Consider the following 17,278-nt stretch of genomic DNA (forward strand, 5'->3'; position numbering starts at 1 on the left):
AAAAAATATATATATATATATGTGTAATAATAATTTCCATTTTGGTTACGCAAACATAGTTATAAATAATACAGTTATAAATTTAATTGAGTAGGAAGAAAATTACACAGATGCAATGAAACTCAATATTTTTGAAAATAAAATAAAAAAGAAATGTTATATGAGTAGCTGAATTTTTGGTAGGAGATTTGTTTTGTGTAGCTGGTATCTGTTATGAAATTATGTTAATCATAAAATTTGATATACATCTTTTATTACAGTAATGTGTACTTAAAGTTTTGTCCTGTAATGTTGTTAAATGCTATATTTTATCGATAAACTTTATGGTTCGTAAGGCCACAGCATTTTAATTAAATAAATCGTACTCAATTAAATATTAGCAGCATAAATATGTTATATTACAAGACTATAAAAACTAAAGGACGTCGTTCTTTTAATTATTAATACATTATTTATGTACATATTAATATATCACGCTATATTGTCATTAAAAAAAACAATTTCACTATCTAATCATGCTCAAATAATAAAACCCATTCCTAATTGATTCGATTTTTATGTATATTCTTGAATAATTAATTATTAAAAGGGGAGTTTAAACTATTACATATAAAAACGATGTATCTTAAATATTCTTTTTCCGTTGGTCAGTCTTTTAATATTCAGTAAACTGCATCTCATGCGGTTAAACTTAGCAGCTGGAGGTTTGAACCGAGGTCAACCACGACCCACGGGCGCAAAAGTATCGTGAGCATTGAACAGGTGTGTATGTATCTGTCTGTGTCTTTCTATAACTGCACCGGATGTTTGTGGGTTGAAAGAGATGGCTTACCTATACGTTTACAATGCAGCTGCTATTTAATATCTGAACAGAATAGGAATAATATAAATAAGTTTTATACAACTGTAATATAACCTAGGATTTCAATTTAATTTAAATTTTATTATTTAATACAATGATTTCTTTAAAACAAAATATATGATTTAAAAAAGTTATCTTTTATATCTTGTTTTATTTTTCTTAGCTTGTTTTGTAATTATATGTTTGATTTGGACAGATCTTGGGTATAATTCATGGTTAATTTTACACTAAGTTTTTCAAAACAAAGTTCAATTTGTATAAATTTTATGTAAAGTAACGCTTTTATGAGCATTTAAATCCGGCTGTTCTTGGTACCACAATTAATTAGCAAACCTAATTCATCCTGTTTAATTCGTCGCTTTTTTCCTATCTCAATTTTTCATGTTTTCTTTTGTAGAATAATAATTGTATAACTTATAAAACTACTTGTAAAATAATGGAATAATATGTAATAAAGTGTAAGATTGTAAGATGCGACATATTATTGCAGGCCGGAAACACATTTTCCTCCATATTATATACGTCATTATTCCTAAGATGTAGGAATATTACCTTCTTCTAGTAGTTTGTTGTATCCAAATTAGCGATTTTTGTTTCAGTAGTCGGTTCGAAATCCAGCAAGTTAAATTATTTATTAACACTAAAAGGCTTTCTGAAAGATAAAAAGACTCTTAATTGTTGTTTCTGGGCCTATATTCAACTTCTAAGTAACTTATAGGTCATCCTATAAGAAGATCAGTGTAGTCTCGTTTGTCCAATTTTGTAAAAAGTGTACCAATTTTTTTAACTTTATCGATATTATTAAAAGATATAATATAAAAACAATCTACTGTATTTCATTTGAGTTAATCTTGTAAGTAATTAAATTCTTTTCGATTCTCGATTAATCGAAGTTATATACTCTTTTTACATAACCGGCCTGTTGTATATGAGGGGAAATATTGTTTAAAAAAAAGAAAAAAAAACTTCAGATCATATTTCTCTCATTTTTTTGGTCTCTAAGTTCAAATATTATACTAAAATAAAGGCTAAAATTTCTGTAAGTAGAATGTGTATTGGTGTACATATCTATCAGGAACGGTTCAACCTAGTCAATTTATTGTAATAGCTTTTGAATTATTCGGAACTGATTTCAAATCGTGGCTGAGTTTTATGTTCAATAAATACCAATATTTTTTTTGAACAATATATTATTTAGTTGCGTTGAATTGTGCTGATAGATTTTCCATTCAACGCGTAGAAGAGGTATAACTTTAAAATATTTTTTTTAATTTTATACTATTGCGAAGACGTGTATTTTATTCACAGTAAATGTAATAGTTTAATTTTCATACTTTTTACAATTGGAATGATGCCATAATAGGTTTGCTTTGAACATAATAGTGTTTTCCCTGGAAAAAACGTTGTGGGCACCATGTAACTTCCTTGTACGCCTATTTTTTATTTTTTTTTATTATTGAATTATTATTTATCGTAAAACGTTTTTTACAATTAAAGGTAAATAATAATTATTAATAAACCAATATATATAATTAGAAAAAAGGAGATGAAATCTAATTCGGACCGATGTGACTTCTCTTTCTAAGATCCAAATATTTCATTAATTAAAATTTTATTTGGCTATAACTGAAACGAAAGAAAATAAGTACCACTTACGATATATTGTTGAAAAACTGTCATTGAGGGGTTATTACTGCAGTTAAGAAAAAGTAAAAATCCTAATTTTTTTTTTATTTTGGGCTTTTTTGGACACTTGGTTCAGTCGATCGCAATCAAAAAGGGAAGTGCACAACTAGTCAATAATCCTGAATCCAAAATTTAACAATCATTTTTGAGTTATGCGAAGTACATACGTACATACAGACGTCACGCTGAAACTAGTCAAAATGGATTCATTGATGGTCAAAATGTAAATTTCCGTTGAAATCCGAATACCGAAATTTTTCGCGATCACAATATTTTCTTTTTCTTCTTAGGAAATAAAGAGGAAGTTATTCTTCTGAAAGACGAACTTTTTGAATTTTTTGAGTAGTATCCTGTTAAATATATTTTTAAATTATTTTATCCGATAAATTTTCTAATATTTTTATATAGTTTTGCTTACGCGGATTTTTCTTTGATCATATATTTATATTCTTTCATTTTATTTTGGGTTTAAGTTTATTACTGTATATATTTTTACACGACTGCCATGTAATATATTTAGGGTGTGTGTTTGTATATATGAGTATGTTTCTTTCACCATAGCAGCTCACCGGCTGTACCGATTTAAATGTATGATTCCGTGTTGAAATCATTGCGTTATCAGGAATGTTATAGGTTCTATATATATATATATATATATATATATATATATATACAAATTTATGAAGTAATTATACTATGTACAAAATTGTCACCCGCACGCTCTTTAATTATCCCTATATTTGTAATTTCCTATATTAAAGAGCATTGTTTTTTTGTGGCTATTGTGATTTTAATTTTTAATATTTATTTCTTGTATATATAATGTTTTTTTATTATTGTAAGCCTATTTTCGTGTTTCATTGGGCCCATTTTGTGTTCTTATTTTTGATTGGACAATAATCTGTGGAACTTTTGTTACTTTTGTTTGTATGTGGCATTTTAAAATATTTACAATATTCATGATTGAACCAAACATTTTACAATTATAATAATAATAAATTGTCAAACAGTTACTCATACCTTGTTTACACTGTACATGTTATTTGTTCTTTATAAAAAATTTAATACCTAGCTTTTTATTTAAACAGAACAGTTGTTGAAAGGTCGATTTCGTTTACATGGTATAATTATCTCTCTTCTTTAAATATTCCATAATGCTAATTAATTATTTATCAGATTACATCCTGGCAGCAGTATATACTGGTTAATAAAATTAAACTTTATACTTACTTTTTTTAACGTTTAGTACTTTTGTAGTGTTCTGTTTTTCATGAGAACGATGAAACGATAGATATTAATTTATAAAATTTAATTAAAAACATAATTTCTAATAATAAAATTATACAGAAGTATGTTTACAATTTCAACACTGATATAAAATTATTTTGTTCAATTTTAGTCGGTGGAAGATAATTAATTTATTTTTTAATATCGTAATTTGAATGTATATATTTAATATAAATTTAAATAAATTAAATCTATTATTTCACTGATCAATGATAATTTTCAAAATTTACTTTTCATTTATTGTTTTTATATATTTTGTTTTTTTTTTATATTATTTATTTTGTCAGAAGTAATTATTTAAATTTCGAATATTTTTAAATTATTTTGTTTTAAAATATTTGTTTACTTTCCTTAATGTCCTCAGCGTATTCATACTTTTATTTATTATATTTATGTTTTTGTAAATATTTTTGAAAGTTTTTTTCTTTCCACGTTATTTTTTATAATCTCCAGCTTTACTACCGATATTATAATTAGATGTATTATTAATTATTTTATAATTAGATACATTCTTTTTTTTTTTAAATTGGATACTTGTTGGCATTATAATTTAAAGGAATGTAGAATTTTTTTTCTTTTGATATTAAAATTAATTTATTTTTATTATTATATTATTTAAATTGACGTTTATTGATTACTTTATTATTAATGTACTTAATATTACAACAGTTGCTTTATAATTATGACTTAAATATTATCTATGTATTTAAGGACTTTTTTAATCATGGTACAGTTACTTTCAATATTAATTAAAGGCAGTTACTTTTACATGGATTTGAATACTAGATCGTGGTTATTGGTGTTCTTTGATGGTTGGGTTTCAGTTAACGACACATTTCAGGAATGGTCGACCTGAGACTGTACAAAACTATACTTCATTTATATTCATACATATCATCCTCTGAAGTAATACCTTACGGTGGTTCGGAGACTAAACAGAAAAAAAGGAAAAAAATCATAGTACAGTGAATTGACTCTTTTTCGTTTAAGTATTTTATTATTAGTACATTCTTTTACTAATGTTGAAATTATTTTTTCAGATGAAACTTTATTTCATAATACATTTATCTATTAAAACGTTTTTATTTGGTTCATTAATTTTTGATTTTATTTTCCCTTGGACGCTTTTGATAATAGGGTAAACTTAGTATAAGATAAAGTGAAAAATTAAATAATTAGGATATCTCATTTCAGATCTTTGGACTTTTAAGATCTTTGTAAGAAACTTTTGTATCACTTTAATGTAATTTTACCTTCTCAAAATGTAAGTTATTTTTATTTTCATCATCTATGATATTGATGTTTTGATGACATAAGATAATTTGAGTTTATCAAATGTACTTTGAAAATGAATATATTATCAAGGTTTATATCCTGTAGATGTAACTATAATCCGGTTGCGGTTTGAACTTTCTAGGAAGAGGTTTACATAACCTAATGTTTGAATTAGCCGATGAGTTAAATAAATATTTTGTTTGTCTGTAATTTGGTTCACGTAAGCTGAATGCAGGAGAAGTAAGTTTAATTTTAATAAATTATTGTATTTGGATATTTGACTTTGCCCTTTATGTCTAAATGGGTTGATAATTATTCATATGAGATTTATCTTTGTGAACTAGTATCATTTTAAATGAATTTCATGAATTAGTAAACATCAGAATTTTTTAAAATCCTCTTATCAGATCGTTGAAGGAATAAAAGCTTTTTAAAACCTATACAGTTTTTAACGTATTTTATCCAGAATCCTTTTATGAAATCTCAGTGCTGGGTTCACTGTCTCTAACCTGTGAAAAGAGATTTTTGCTTGTTTTGTAGTCTATGCAAACCTTCACCGGTACAAAAATAAAAACTCTAATTAGATTTTAGTATAATAATTTTTTTAACGGTGAATTTTTTTGTAACTCATTGTGATCTCAGGAAACACTTATCTATTAAACCGGTTTTTAAATATACTCACGATTACGTTAAATTTAATACTCATGTGCGTAGTTTGTGGAATAAAAAATTACATTTTCACTATTTTAAAAAAATGTTATTTTTGTAACAAGATACAAGGCATGGTAGTAAAATTAATAAGAAGAATAACACACATGTAATTCAACTGTTCTGGTGATATACAAAGTTACTTTATTCAAAGGAAATGTTTAATATATTTCCATTTTCATTTTTTTATCATATTTATGATTCTAAACGGCAATAAAACTCACGTAGGAAAATAGGTAAAATACAGATGCGTCTAATAATTTCCAAAGTTGGTAGGTAAACTTTCATCAATAAAATTATTTCTTTATTTGAAAATCATAGTCTGTTTCGTTGATAATAAACTTTTTAATTCTAGGTTATAAATTTCTTATATATTTTTCCTCCACTAATCAGTTATCTACCATACATTTAGTTGTAAAAAAGGAATATTTATTAATATTAAGAAGTTAAATATTTATTTACATTTTTATTTTTCATCTTTTATATTTACGATAATTGGTCTATGTACTAACTACAGATTGTAATTCAGTACTTTGTAAGATTTCTTCAACATTAAATCCATAAGTAAGTTTTAATTTAATAATATAATAGATTAAATATTCCTTCTTTATTAGCTGATTTCATAAATGTTCTTTTTAAATATAAAATTGAAAATAACGTGTAAGTCATGAGAGAATGTACGGAATGTGGAGCCAGTTACTGCATAACCATGAATGTAGAGATTAATGATCATTCCACCAACCGTATGCTACCTAAACGTGCCTGCATTTTTAAGTGTATGCAATTTCTCAACAGTTGTGTATTGCTGCTAATTTCTAGTGTGGCCAGTTTGTTTTATTCATAAATTCTATATATATACAGTTAAGTTTTATATTTTATGATTAACATATACAGTTGTTTACATTATTTAAATTAACTTCATGGTAAGCTTTAAGAAGTTATAGAACCTGCAATAGTACATTGAAATTAGATATATAATAAATTAAATGAAATTTCAAGTCTTAATTGAAAATTATAAAAATTTTTTACAATGGCTTTCAGTTACTTACATCTGAAAAGGAAATCGTGTTTTTTTTTTGGTTTTTTTTAATCAGGCAGTTAACTAACTGGTTTGATCAATTCTTCATTTTTTCTTTCTTGTACGAAGTAAAAGAAGTATTGTGATCGCGAAAAATTTTGGTTTTCAGATTTCAACAGAAATATCCATTTAGACCATCCCTTATTCCATTTTCACTAGTTTGGGCGTGACGTCTGTACGAACGTATGTATGTATATACGTATGTATCTCGCATAACTAGAAAACGATTAGCCATACTATGTTGAAATTTTCGATTTAGGACTCTTGTAACATCTAGTTATGCTCCTCCCGTTTTGATTGCAATAGACTGAACCAAAAGTGTCTAAAAATGCCCAAAATCAAAAAAGGTTGGATTTTGGACTTTTTCTTAACTTCAGTAATAAGCCCTTATTGAGAGCTTTTTTTTCAACAATATATCGTAAGTGGTACTTACTTTCATTGGTTCCTGAGTTATAGCGAAATAAAATTTTAATTAATGAAATTTTTGAATCTTACAAGAGAAGGCACATCGATTCGAATCTGAATTCCATCTCCTTTTTTATATTTTTAACTTTTTTTTTTTAAATTTATTTCTTAACTTTTTTTAAATTTAAATATATTGATTTATTAAAAATTATTATTTTTTTATAATATTATATTATATTTTAATATAATGTATTACCCGTTATTGTAAAATAAAATTTACAATAAAGAATTATTCAATAATAACCAGAATAAAAAATAAAAATATCAGAAGTTATTAGTGAAATAAAGTTTATTAATTTTAAAAATGTGTATATGTAATTTAATACGTTATTACGTATGTGTTTACGTAATATATTTGGTGAAACATCTGATTATTTAATATTAATTGAAAATTATAATTTAGAATCCTATTATTTTTGGATTTTCCAGTTTAATTTAATTTAATTAAATTAAATTCGAAATTCTTTTTAATTTTATTTACATTAAAGTTAACTACAGAGTGACTGAAAAATATACACTGAAGCATACGTGCCCGATCTTTAATAAATTGCAAGAAATTCTTATCTTTCTTCATGCACTTCATTTACTTTCATACATGTCATCCTCATTCATCCTTTGAAGTATTATCTGAACGGTAATTATCGGAGGCTAAACAGAAAAAACAAAGAAATTATACGTCATTTAATATGTATTATTACATATGTGTTTATGTAATAGATTCGGTGAAACATCTGATTATTTAACATTATTTGAAAATTATAGAGTAGAATAGTATTATTTTTTGATTTTCTAGTTTAATTCTGTTTAATTTTTATTAATTATTTTGGAATTTCTGGTGAATTTTATCTACATTAAAGTTTACTACATTGTGGCTGAAAAATAGACCCTCACAAGAACAACATATACAGTGATCGGGCATTTATGCCTACTCCCGATCTTTAATAAATGCAAAAAATTCTTATCTTTTAATTAATTAGTCCTCTGATAATGTCGGACAATATTCTCCTTAAGTCGGAGTTGATCTTCATTTCGTTTATTTGTTTTTTGTTGCCAATCATTTAATCGCTGGTTGGTAAGATGTAATTTTTCTGATCTTAATTTGTGTATACGTTCTCCAGTTTTTAAATTTTCTCTCTATATTCATCATTTTCTCTTAATTTTTTTTATTCTTTCCTTGTTCTTAACATTTTCTTCCTCTTTATATTTATCATCTTCTCTTAATCTCTTTATTCTTTCTTTGTTTGCAACATTTTCTTCCTTTTCTTAACTTTTTTTTAAAATTTAAATATATTGATTAATTAATTGTTAACCTCTGATTGTAAAAAAAAATACAATAAATAATAATTCAGTAATAACAAAAAAAATATGAAAAATATCAGAAATAATTAGTGAAATAACCATTTTATGTACTTTTAAAAATATATATATGTAATTTATAGGCGCACCAGGAAGTCGTGTGTGTCTAAGTCAGATCTTTAATTTCAAAATACAAGCCCCATAAAAATCACATTGAGGTTTCAAAGCTATTTGATTATAATAATGAATCGTAAATGAAATGAAAGAATAAGCGACATTTTTTCGGTATTAGTTATCAATTAGAGCACCTTTCATTACGCTGCACATATCCAGCCGATAGAGGGTTTGTCTTGTACTTTAACTAGCACAACTGGAGTGATGAAAGCGACAGTTGCTTCAATCCTGTGCCTTAAATCAGGTAGTTCAGTAGGTGGTGGAGGCATATACACTAGATCCTTTATAAAACCTCGAAGAAAAAAATCGTATGGTGTGCGATTGTATGACCTTCGAGGACACCGCAAACAAGTTCTGTCATCGGTCCATACCGATCAGTCTAGCGGTTGGGGAAAACGTTATTCAAACGATCCCGCACAGTTATGACACAGAGGAGGCGCACCATCTTGTACCAAATAAAACTCTTCGGTCCATCTTGCAGTCGAGGAAAGAGCCTTGTACTGAGCATATCTAATCAAGTTACTCCTGTTATGTTTATTTCAGCAAAAAACAACGGCCTGTAAAAATATTGCCGTCGGGGAATTTCACAGAAATCATTTAATTTTCGGTAGTCCTTTTCGTATTGCAAGAATTAATGGGGATTTTCTGAACCGTGATAAGGACAATATGTATGTTACTTTTCCACTAAGATGAAATGTCGACTCATCACTAAACACGATACGATCGAGAAAGTCGTCGTTTCCATGTTGCAATAATTCGAATGCGAAGTCTGCACAAGGACATCTTTCCTTGCATTTATAATATTCATTATATTTGTGGTAAACTTCATAGCCTATAACAGCTGTAAAAAGTGTGGACGCATATGTAAGCATTCCCTAGGCCTAAGTAGAAACCCTCCATGCACGTAAAACATTTTTTTTCAGTTTTAACTAATTATCCCAACGATGAATGTTATTGTCGGAGATAACAATTAAAATTTTTACTGAATGCATGTAGAACTACATAACACATAAGTCGTATGTATTATCGCCATCTTTGCTAGTAGCGCTATCAAGCGGAAAGATAGGAAATCAATCTACGGCTATACAAGTAACTTAACCTGTTCTTTTTGCTCTGGAAGAGCAAAAACCTGTTCTTTTTGCTCTTCCAGAGCAAAAAGAACAGGTTAAGTTACTTGTACAGAGAGAGAGAGAGAGGTCTCTCTCTCTCTCTCTCTCTCTCTCGCTCTCTCTCTCTCTCTCTCTCTCTCTCTCTCTCTCTCTCTCTCTCTCTCTCTCTCTCTCTTTGACTCTCTCTCTGACTCTCTAGTCTTTTTTTGCGTTTTACTATTTTCCATATTTCCATAAATTCTTTTTTTCACAGAAATATTTTTATGAATATATATTTTTAAATTCTAGGATCTTTGTTTTTGATATTTTTCATTATTTTCGGAAATAATTTATTATGTTTCTAACCGTTTAGCTTATAAATAAAAATCCATTTCTCGTTGTTTAAAGAAAATATATTACCATTAAACAAAATTACAACTTTCTTTTTTTATTTAAAAGTATTTCTGTGCGAATAATTTAAGTATAATTTTTTTTAATCCATTTTGTGATTTACATTTTCAAAAAAATTAAAAACTTTTTGATTTTCCTTTTAGTATTTGGTTCTTGTTAATTATCCGAAAAAAATTTTCGGTTAGTATTCCAAAAAAAATATTTATTAAGAACATAATTTCTTTTTTTATTTCTTTGATACTTATTTCCTAAAATCTAAAAAAATGATTAATCCTATTTAATCAAGATAAAAAAATTGAGGTAGGTTGTAAGTATTTACATGATTATGTGTATATGAATTATGTTATCATATACACTTAATACACGTTGACATATGTTGGGGATAATGGTAAAATAAAACCAAAGTTATTTCAGTTCATTTCGCTGTCTAAACAATCTAACTCGTTTAGTAGATGTAAGTAGATCGACTGAACGTCTGAATTACATCGACTGAATTCTTGATTAATTTTGTGGACTACACTTTTGAGGACTACACCGTTTCCTTGATTTCTTTTTGTATTTATTGTGCATGTATTATTATGAGCCTCTGAAAAACAAAAAGAAAAGAAACACTTTTACAAAACGTATTTTATTGTTACTAATTGTCAATTTTTATAATATTTCAGACTTTTCTTATCGTTTGGTGCTAAATTTATTGCAATCGGACGATACATTCGCTCACACCTCATGTTTAAAAGCAACGGTTAGATAAAATTCAAGAGTAACTTGTGAATCGCGTTGGACTAGGTGGTGGAAGTGGGAGTACGAAACTGATTTCACACAAACATCACAACCATCATCTTTAAAACGGTATACAACATTAGTTTTACTACTAATTTTTATGTTTAGATTAGCAACTCAAGTCTCATGATTCGTTTCGTGCCTGTATCTCTACTTTTGTGACAGTTAATAAAACGTATTCACGTCAAAAAATGTCTACTAAAGGAAGGTCAAAGCATCTATTTTTAATTGGAAAAATTTCTGAAATGATTGTATGAAATAATCTTCTTTTCAACTAATTTTATTTATTTCTTTTATTATATCTAACTTCTCTAAATAAATCAAAAATAAATATCTATACAGTGTGTTCGGAAAGTCGCCGTGCAGTATACTTTAGAATTGTGTTGCATTCTGTACTTTCGGCGTTAGATTGGTTACCCTGGAGGTTCATTTGGCATTGCTTAGTAATAAACTAAGACATCAGTTGTCGAGTTGTGACTGAACTTACTGCGTTTCATTTTGAGTTGTTTTGTTTATTGGAATCAATAGTTGCGAGAAACGTAATAGTTCTTCCGGTAGAGGAACGCATTTTTCTCGTTGAACACAACTCTTTCGTGAAGATGGCAAGTATACTGATTATATGAAGCACAAGTTTTTTTAAAAAATGTCCAAATACTCCTCTGTTCCTCACCGCAATGAAGTTCGAACTCTTACCGAAAAATTTCGGGTAACAGGCTCTGTTGAAGACGCTGTTTGAAATGGAAGACCAATTAATCTAAACGAACAGAAGTTTCTTGATATTTCGAATGCTATAGCCGAAATTTCATCAAAGTCAATGCGTAAGTTAGCACAGCAGCAAGATATCGGACTTGTTATCGCAGATAAAGCTGTAAGAATAGAACCGAGACTTTTCACTTACAAATTAATGTGTGTTCAACGATAAAATCTAAAGATCATACCAAAAGACTAAATTACTGTCAATGACGTTTTATTATCTTCGATATTACGTTTTTTACAGAAGAAGCGTGGTTTCATCTGGGAGGTTATATTAATTTCACAAAATACACAACTGTGGTAAAGAAATAATCACCATGAATTATATGAACAATCTTTACACGAAGCGAAAATTGGAGTCTGGTTCGGTGTGAGTAGAACACACATTGTGGGTCCAATCTTTTTTGAAAATATAATTAATAGTGATTATTATTATGCAGTTTTAAGAAACTTTATCAATCAGTTAATAGAAGCGGAGATTAATCACATTTGGTTCCAACAAGATGGCACCACAGCAACACAGCTGACAGTTCAATGACTTTTTTACGAAATCTCTTTGGTGAACCAATCAGTTCGAGGAGTTTGTGGTCTGCACGATCACCGAATCTGACTCCCCAAGATAACTTTCTACGGGAAGCAGCGAATCAAGCAATATATCGCAACAGACTCCGTTCGACTTACAAACTAAAAACCGCAATATCGGTATACATACGAGACATTGTATTACATCAGTTGGTTATTTTTTGAAAACAAATTGAAATGTTTGCAGTGTTGTATTGATGTTGGAGAAAGTCATTTTAACATTTTTTATAAACTATTTCAGTTAGTGTAATATCCGTTTCTATAATATAAAGTAATATTTAAAAGATTTTCGTCATTATATTTCTATAATTCCAGTGCACTACAACTTTCCGAACGCACTTTATAATGTAATGTGTTAAGACTGTCAGTTCAAAATAATTTAAATGTATAGATTGTATGATTTTATTAAGTTATGCAATTATTTTCCAATAAAATGAATCTTCAAGTAAAATAACTGCCATTATTTTTATTTTTGTTAAGATTAATACGGAAACGTTTTAATTTAAAAGTTAACATCTGCCTTCTGTGACGAAGTATTAAAGTCACAGTCTTAAATCCTGAAGCCTCTGCTTGAAAGCTTTCGTATAAAAAAAATCACGTTACATTCCAACCCACAATCATCCAGCTTTGCCTTTGTTTCAGTTTTGGATAAAAATTTATCCCTTATGTTTGGAGTTCGTTAAAAAAAAAAAATTAGCTCGCTACTTACGAAAAATATTAAACAGAAAATTATGTTAAATCTTTATTAGCTCCAGATGACCTGAATTTGATCAATGTAAAACCAAAATAAAATTGGAAATGACTTATAGCAAATTTCATTTATGCGAATCACGTCTTTTTTATAGCACGAGATTTAGTGAACTACCCAGTATATCTATAAAAGAAAAATGATTCTATAAGATGCAAGAGATCTTGGTTTATGTCGTACAACTCAACATCTGAATAAATTTACGTCTGAAACCTTTTTTTTTAATTTCAAAGTATTATATAAGTTAAACTATATTGTGATTCAGAATATAATTAAGTGATTTTTTATTATTTTTTTATGTTAAGCTAATTAATTCACTTAATTTTTATTTTAAAAATTCAAAAACACGGAAAATCTTCGTAAATCAGTTGATTTCGAAGTTGAAAAGTTCTCAGGTTCATATCCTTATAAAGGTTTTTGCTTTTATTCGAATTTGGATACTAGATCGATTATATTTATTATGTCATACCGGTGTTCTATGGAGGTTGGGATTCAATTAACCACACATTTCAGGAACGGTTGGCCTGAGTTGTTCAAGATTACAAATTTACCGGTACAGTTAAATTTTACTAATAAGTCGCTAATGACTTTAATTGTTGATGCGACTATAAATAAACATATTAAAAAAATTTTACAATTAAAGGGTAATATTTAAAGTTAATATTGGAAAACTTTTATGATTTAAAAATATAATCGTTATAAAAAAAAATTATTGTAGTTGCTTGATCGTCTAAAAGAAAAATTTACGTCATTTTTTATTCCTAATTTTATTTACGTACTTATATTTATTATTTTTTTAAAAATGTTTTTTTAATTTATCCTTATACAAAGTATTTAAATAAGATCTAATGATTTAAATAAGAAGTATTTAAATCATTAAATCTCATATGCTGTGTGTGTGTGTGTGTGTGTGTGTGTGTGTGTGTGTGTGTGTTTCTTCTCATAGTTGTTGGGTTTAATTCCGTTGAAATATTTTGTTTTTTATATTGCAGACTAAAAAATACCTTCATGGATTAGAGAAACTAATTTCAGCAATTTGTACCATGTCATAATTTCTCCTGTAGTAGAAATGAAAGCCTGTATGTCTCATTTACATACGTAAATTGCGGCATGAAAGTTGAATTTTATCTTGTGTCTGTTTCCTTTCCATATTAATAACGTATAATATCGACATAATGATAATGTAAGAGTTATATGTATTATTATAATATATATATATATATATATATATATATATATATATATATATAAATGTCCGTGTTTAGACAATTATTTAATTAATAATATAGAAATATTATTTATGTTAATTAAAGTTTATCGTTTTAATATTAAGATTAATTTTAAATTTCTTTTTGATGGTTGGTTTTTTTAATGAATTTTATAATGTTTACTAAATATATTACGTTCGAAATCTTTTTATTAAAAAAGATCCATTGCCATTAACCAGTTTAAAGTTTTAGGGGATTAATTCTAGAAATTTATGAACTTAATTAAAAAATATGAAAGGGCTTATTTTATCAACAAATTAAAGTAAAAGTAGAGATTCCTTTTTAATTAATTTTTATTTAACATAAGTTTCTTTCTAAAGGATTTTTTATTGTTTTGTTTAAAATATTACTCTTTTCAATCTAAAAAAAAAATTACATTTTTTTAATATAAGTACGGTTTCTAGTCGTTTTTATGTGTAAAGAAATGGGTAAATTTTCTGGTAAAATAAATGTTTGATGTAGCTTTTATTTGTAGAAAAATCATCCGGTATTTTGTAGATATAATGTGGTATTGGAATTTTTCTCCATTATTTAGACTTTTCCATTTGTTTGTTATTAGAATAGTAGAACAAAAAATTCCAGTTAAAACAAATAAATATTATTTTATTGACTGAAGTAAATTAAAGTACCGTGTGATTTAAAAAGTACTTCAAAAATTTAAAAGCGTATAAAAATTTACTGAAGTAACTTACAGATTCGGTTGAGATCTCATTTCATAGTCTCCTCTCAAGGTGGTATATAAACACGATCTTTAATGAAACCTCACAAGAAAAAATTTAGCGGGGTCAAATCTGGGGAACGAGGTGGTCATGTAACTGGACTTTCACAACCGATTCACCGACCTGCAAATCGAGTATCAAGAAAATCTCGCATTCCTACGGGCTAATAAGATGGTGCCCCGCCCCGTCTTGTTGATAGTAATGGCGTCTATCTTGGTTATCATCCTTCTGTCGATAACCATGTTATCGGTTCGAAAAGATTATTAAGAGATTACATGAATTAAAATTCTTAAAAATGGAATTTATTTACCGTATATTTTCTTGCTATTTATAAAAAAAAAAAAAAAAAAAAAAAAAAAAAAAAAAAAAAAAAAAAAAAGAGTAAATTGTATGTCATAAACAGTAATTATTATTCTACTATGAAATATGTAATAACACAAAAATTAAGAATCGAGTATTGCAGTGAAATTATAGTTACAAATTCGATCATAAATTTCATACAGGGATTATTTACTTTTACTATTTACATAGGAAACTATACGTTGAGCAAAGAATAATGACACTATTTGCTGGTTCAAAGTAAACTTATCGAGCCTTTGTCGTACTGTACAACAGAACTGAACAAATTTATTTTTATAGTAAATCAAAATGTACTCGTTACGAACTCTTCGCTCATATAGCCAATTTTTGTTATACACAGGGTGTACAGGGTGTTTCTTTGAATCACCTGTACATTCGTTTCGAATTTTATTTCACACACTCACTTACTCGGAACGTAACGAAAGAGTATGGGGAGATATTTTATCCCGAAATTCAGCACAGAGCCTGGATATCAGTCTTTCTTGCTAGGACTTTCTATTTATTAGGTGAATATTTAATTTTATTGGCAGATATAAATTTAATTTTAATTTCTTTTTTTAATGACGAAGTTTTGGATTGTGTTCTAATCCTTTCTATGTTTTGTAAACATATTTTACTGGGGTTATTTTTGGAAGATTACTAAAATATTTGTGTCCTTCCAACGCGATTCCTCTTCAGTTTGTCCTGTTAAAAAGGAGGGTGGCTCATCTACACGTGCAAATTGTTCCAGTTCAGAAAGCCGGCTTGACAGTAAGTCGCGTGTGATTGTCTCGCGTACAAGTGAGCACAGGACTTCTTAATTAGTCGAATTGATAATAGATTGTTTGGTATTTTAGTTGTGAGTTGTCTTGTTTGTTTTAATTTAAATTTTATTTTAGTCTTGCAGGTTTTATTTGTTGTTTATGTTGTTATTTCAGCGTTTTCTTTAGTGTTCTGTTTGTTGGTCAGTTTTTAATAACACTAAGTTCGTTAAGTTATTTTTGTTATATTTTCTTTAGTGTTCTGTTATTGTTGTTCATATCTTTCATTTTTATATTTTTTTATTTCATACTTTGTACTATTCATATTACATGTATTATTTCATACTATGACTCATTCTCCCGTCGGCAGAATGAGTCATAGTATAGAGTCCAATACACAGGTAGCTTTCAGCTCAATCGGATGGTATTGTTTAAGACTTGTATAATGTATGCAGAATCCGTTTAAGAGTAGTAAACCAATAAGAATGTCACATGTAGCATTCGCATTGGTGGCATTCTGACTGAGGCAAGATGAAATATATCTTGAGGCCTTAAAGATGACCTCCGGTAAAGCCCCTAAGGGCTAGTTACGAAGGGGGTGGTGTGGCGATTGATTCTGTCACGAGGTGGGTGTCTTCCTCTTCGGGGTCAGGATGGTGATTGCGTTTCGGTCCTTTGTAGTTTGTAGATTGGGGTTTGAAATGTTTTTAACTTGAGTTATTCCTTGGGATATTTATAAGATATTTGCGTCTTTCTTTCGACGCGATTCCCCTTCAGTCCGTCCACTGAAAGCTTTTCGGTGGTAGTGCATTTCGATTTAGCAAGAATGCGCCTGACGGGGCCCTAGTTTTTGAAGGGTTCAATGCACTCTCCCTTCGCAGAGGGAGTCGCATCTGCTGTCCGTAGACCAATACTTGTAAGGTTAAAGAAGGAAGAATGGTGAATCTAGGTTTTTTAGATTCTTCTTCTTTATCTTTGTCGTCCTATTTTTCTTCTTG

The 17,278-nt window shown here is 28.1% G+C and overlaps 1 protein-coding gene across 12 annotated transcripts in view; it reads left to right on the forward strand.

Annotated features, from left to right (window-relative positions):
* Positions 1-17,278, forward strand: part of Mgat2 (alpha-1,6-mannosyl-glycoprotein 2-beta-N-acetylglucosaminyltransferase) — an 858,981-nt gene that overhangs the window by 621,529 nt on the left and 220,174 nt on the right. The window contains exon 5 of one of the 12 annotated variants that reach the window (XM_075365859.1): positions 10,996-11,179. The exons of the other annotated variants lie outside the window; for them this stretch is intronic. The gene's annotated coding sequence lies outside the window, so the exon portion shown is untranslated. The remainder of the gene's footprint in view (positions 1-10,995; positions 11,180-17,278) is intronic. 12 annotated transcript variants of the gene reach the window in all.

Source organism: Lycorma delicatula, chromosome 5, assembly GCF_047948215.1.
Source record: "Lycorma delicatula isolate Av1 chromosome 5, ASM4794821v1, whole genome shotgun sequence".
Lineage (NCBI taxonomy): Eukaryota > Metazoa > Arthropoda > Insecta > Hemiptera > Fulgoridae > Lycorma > Lycorma delicatula.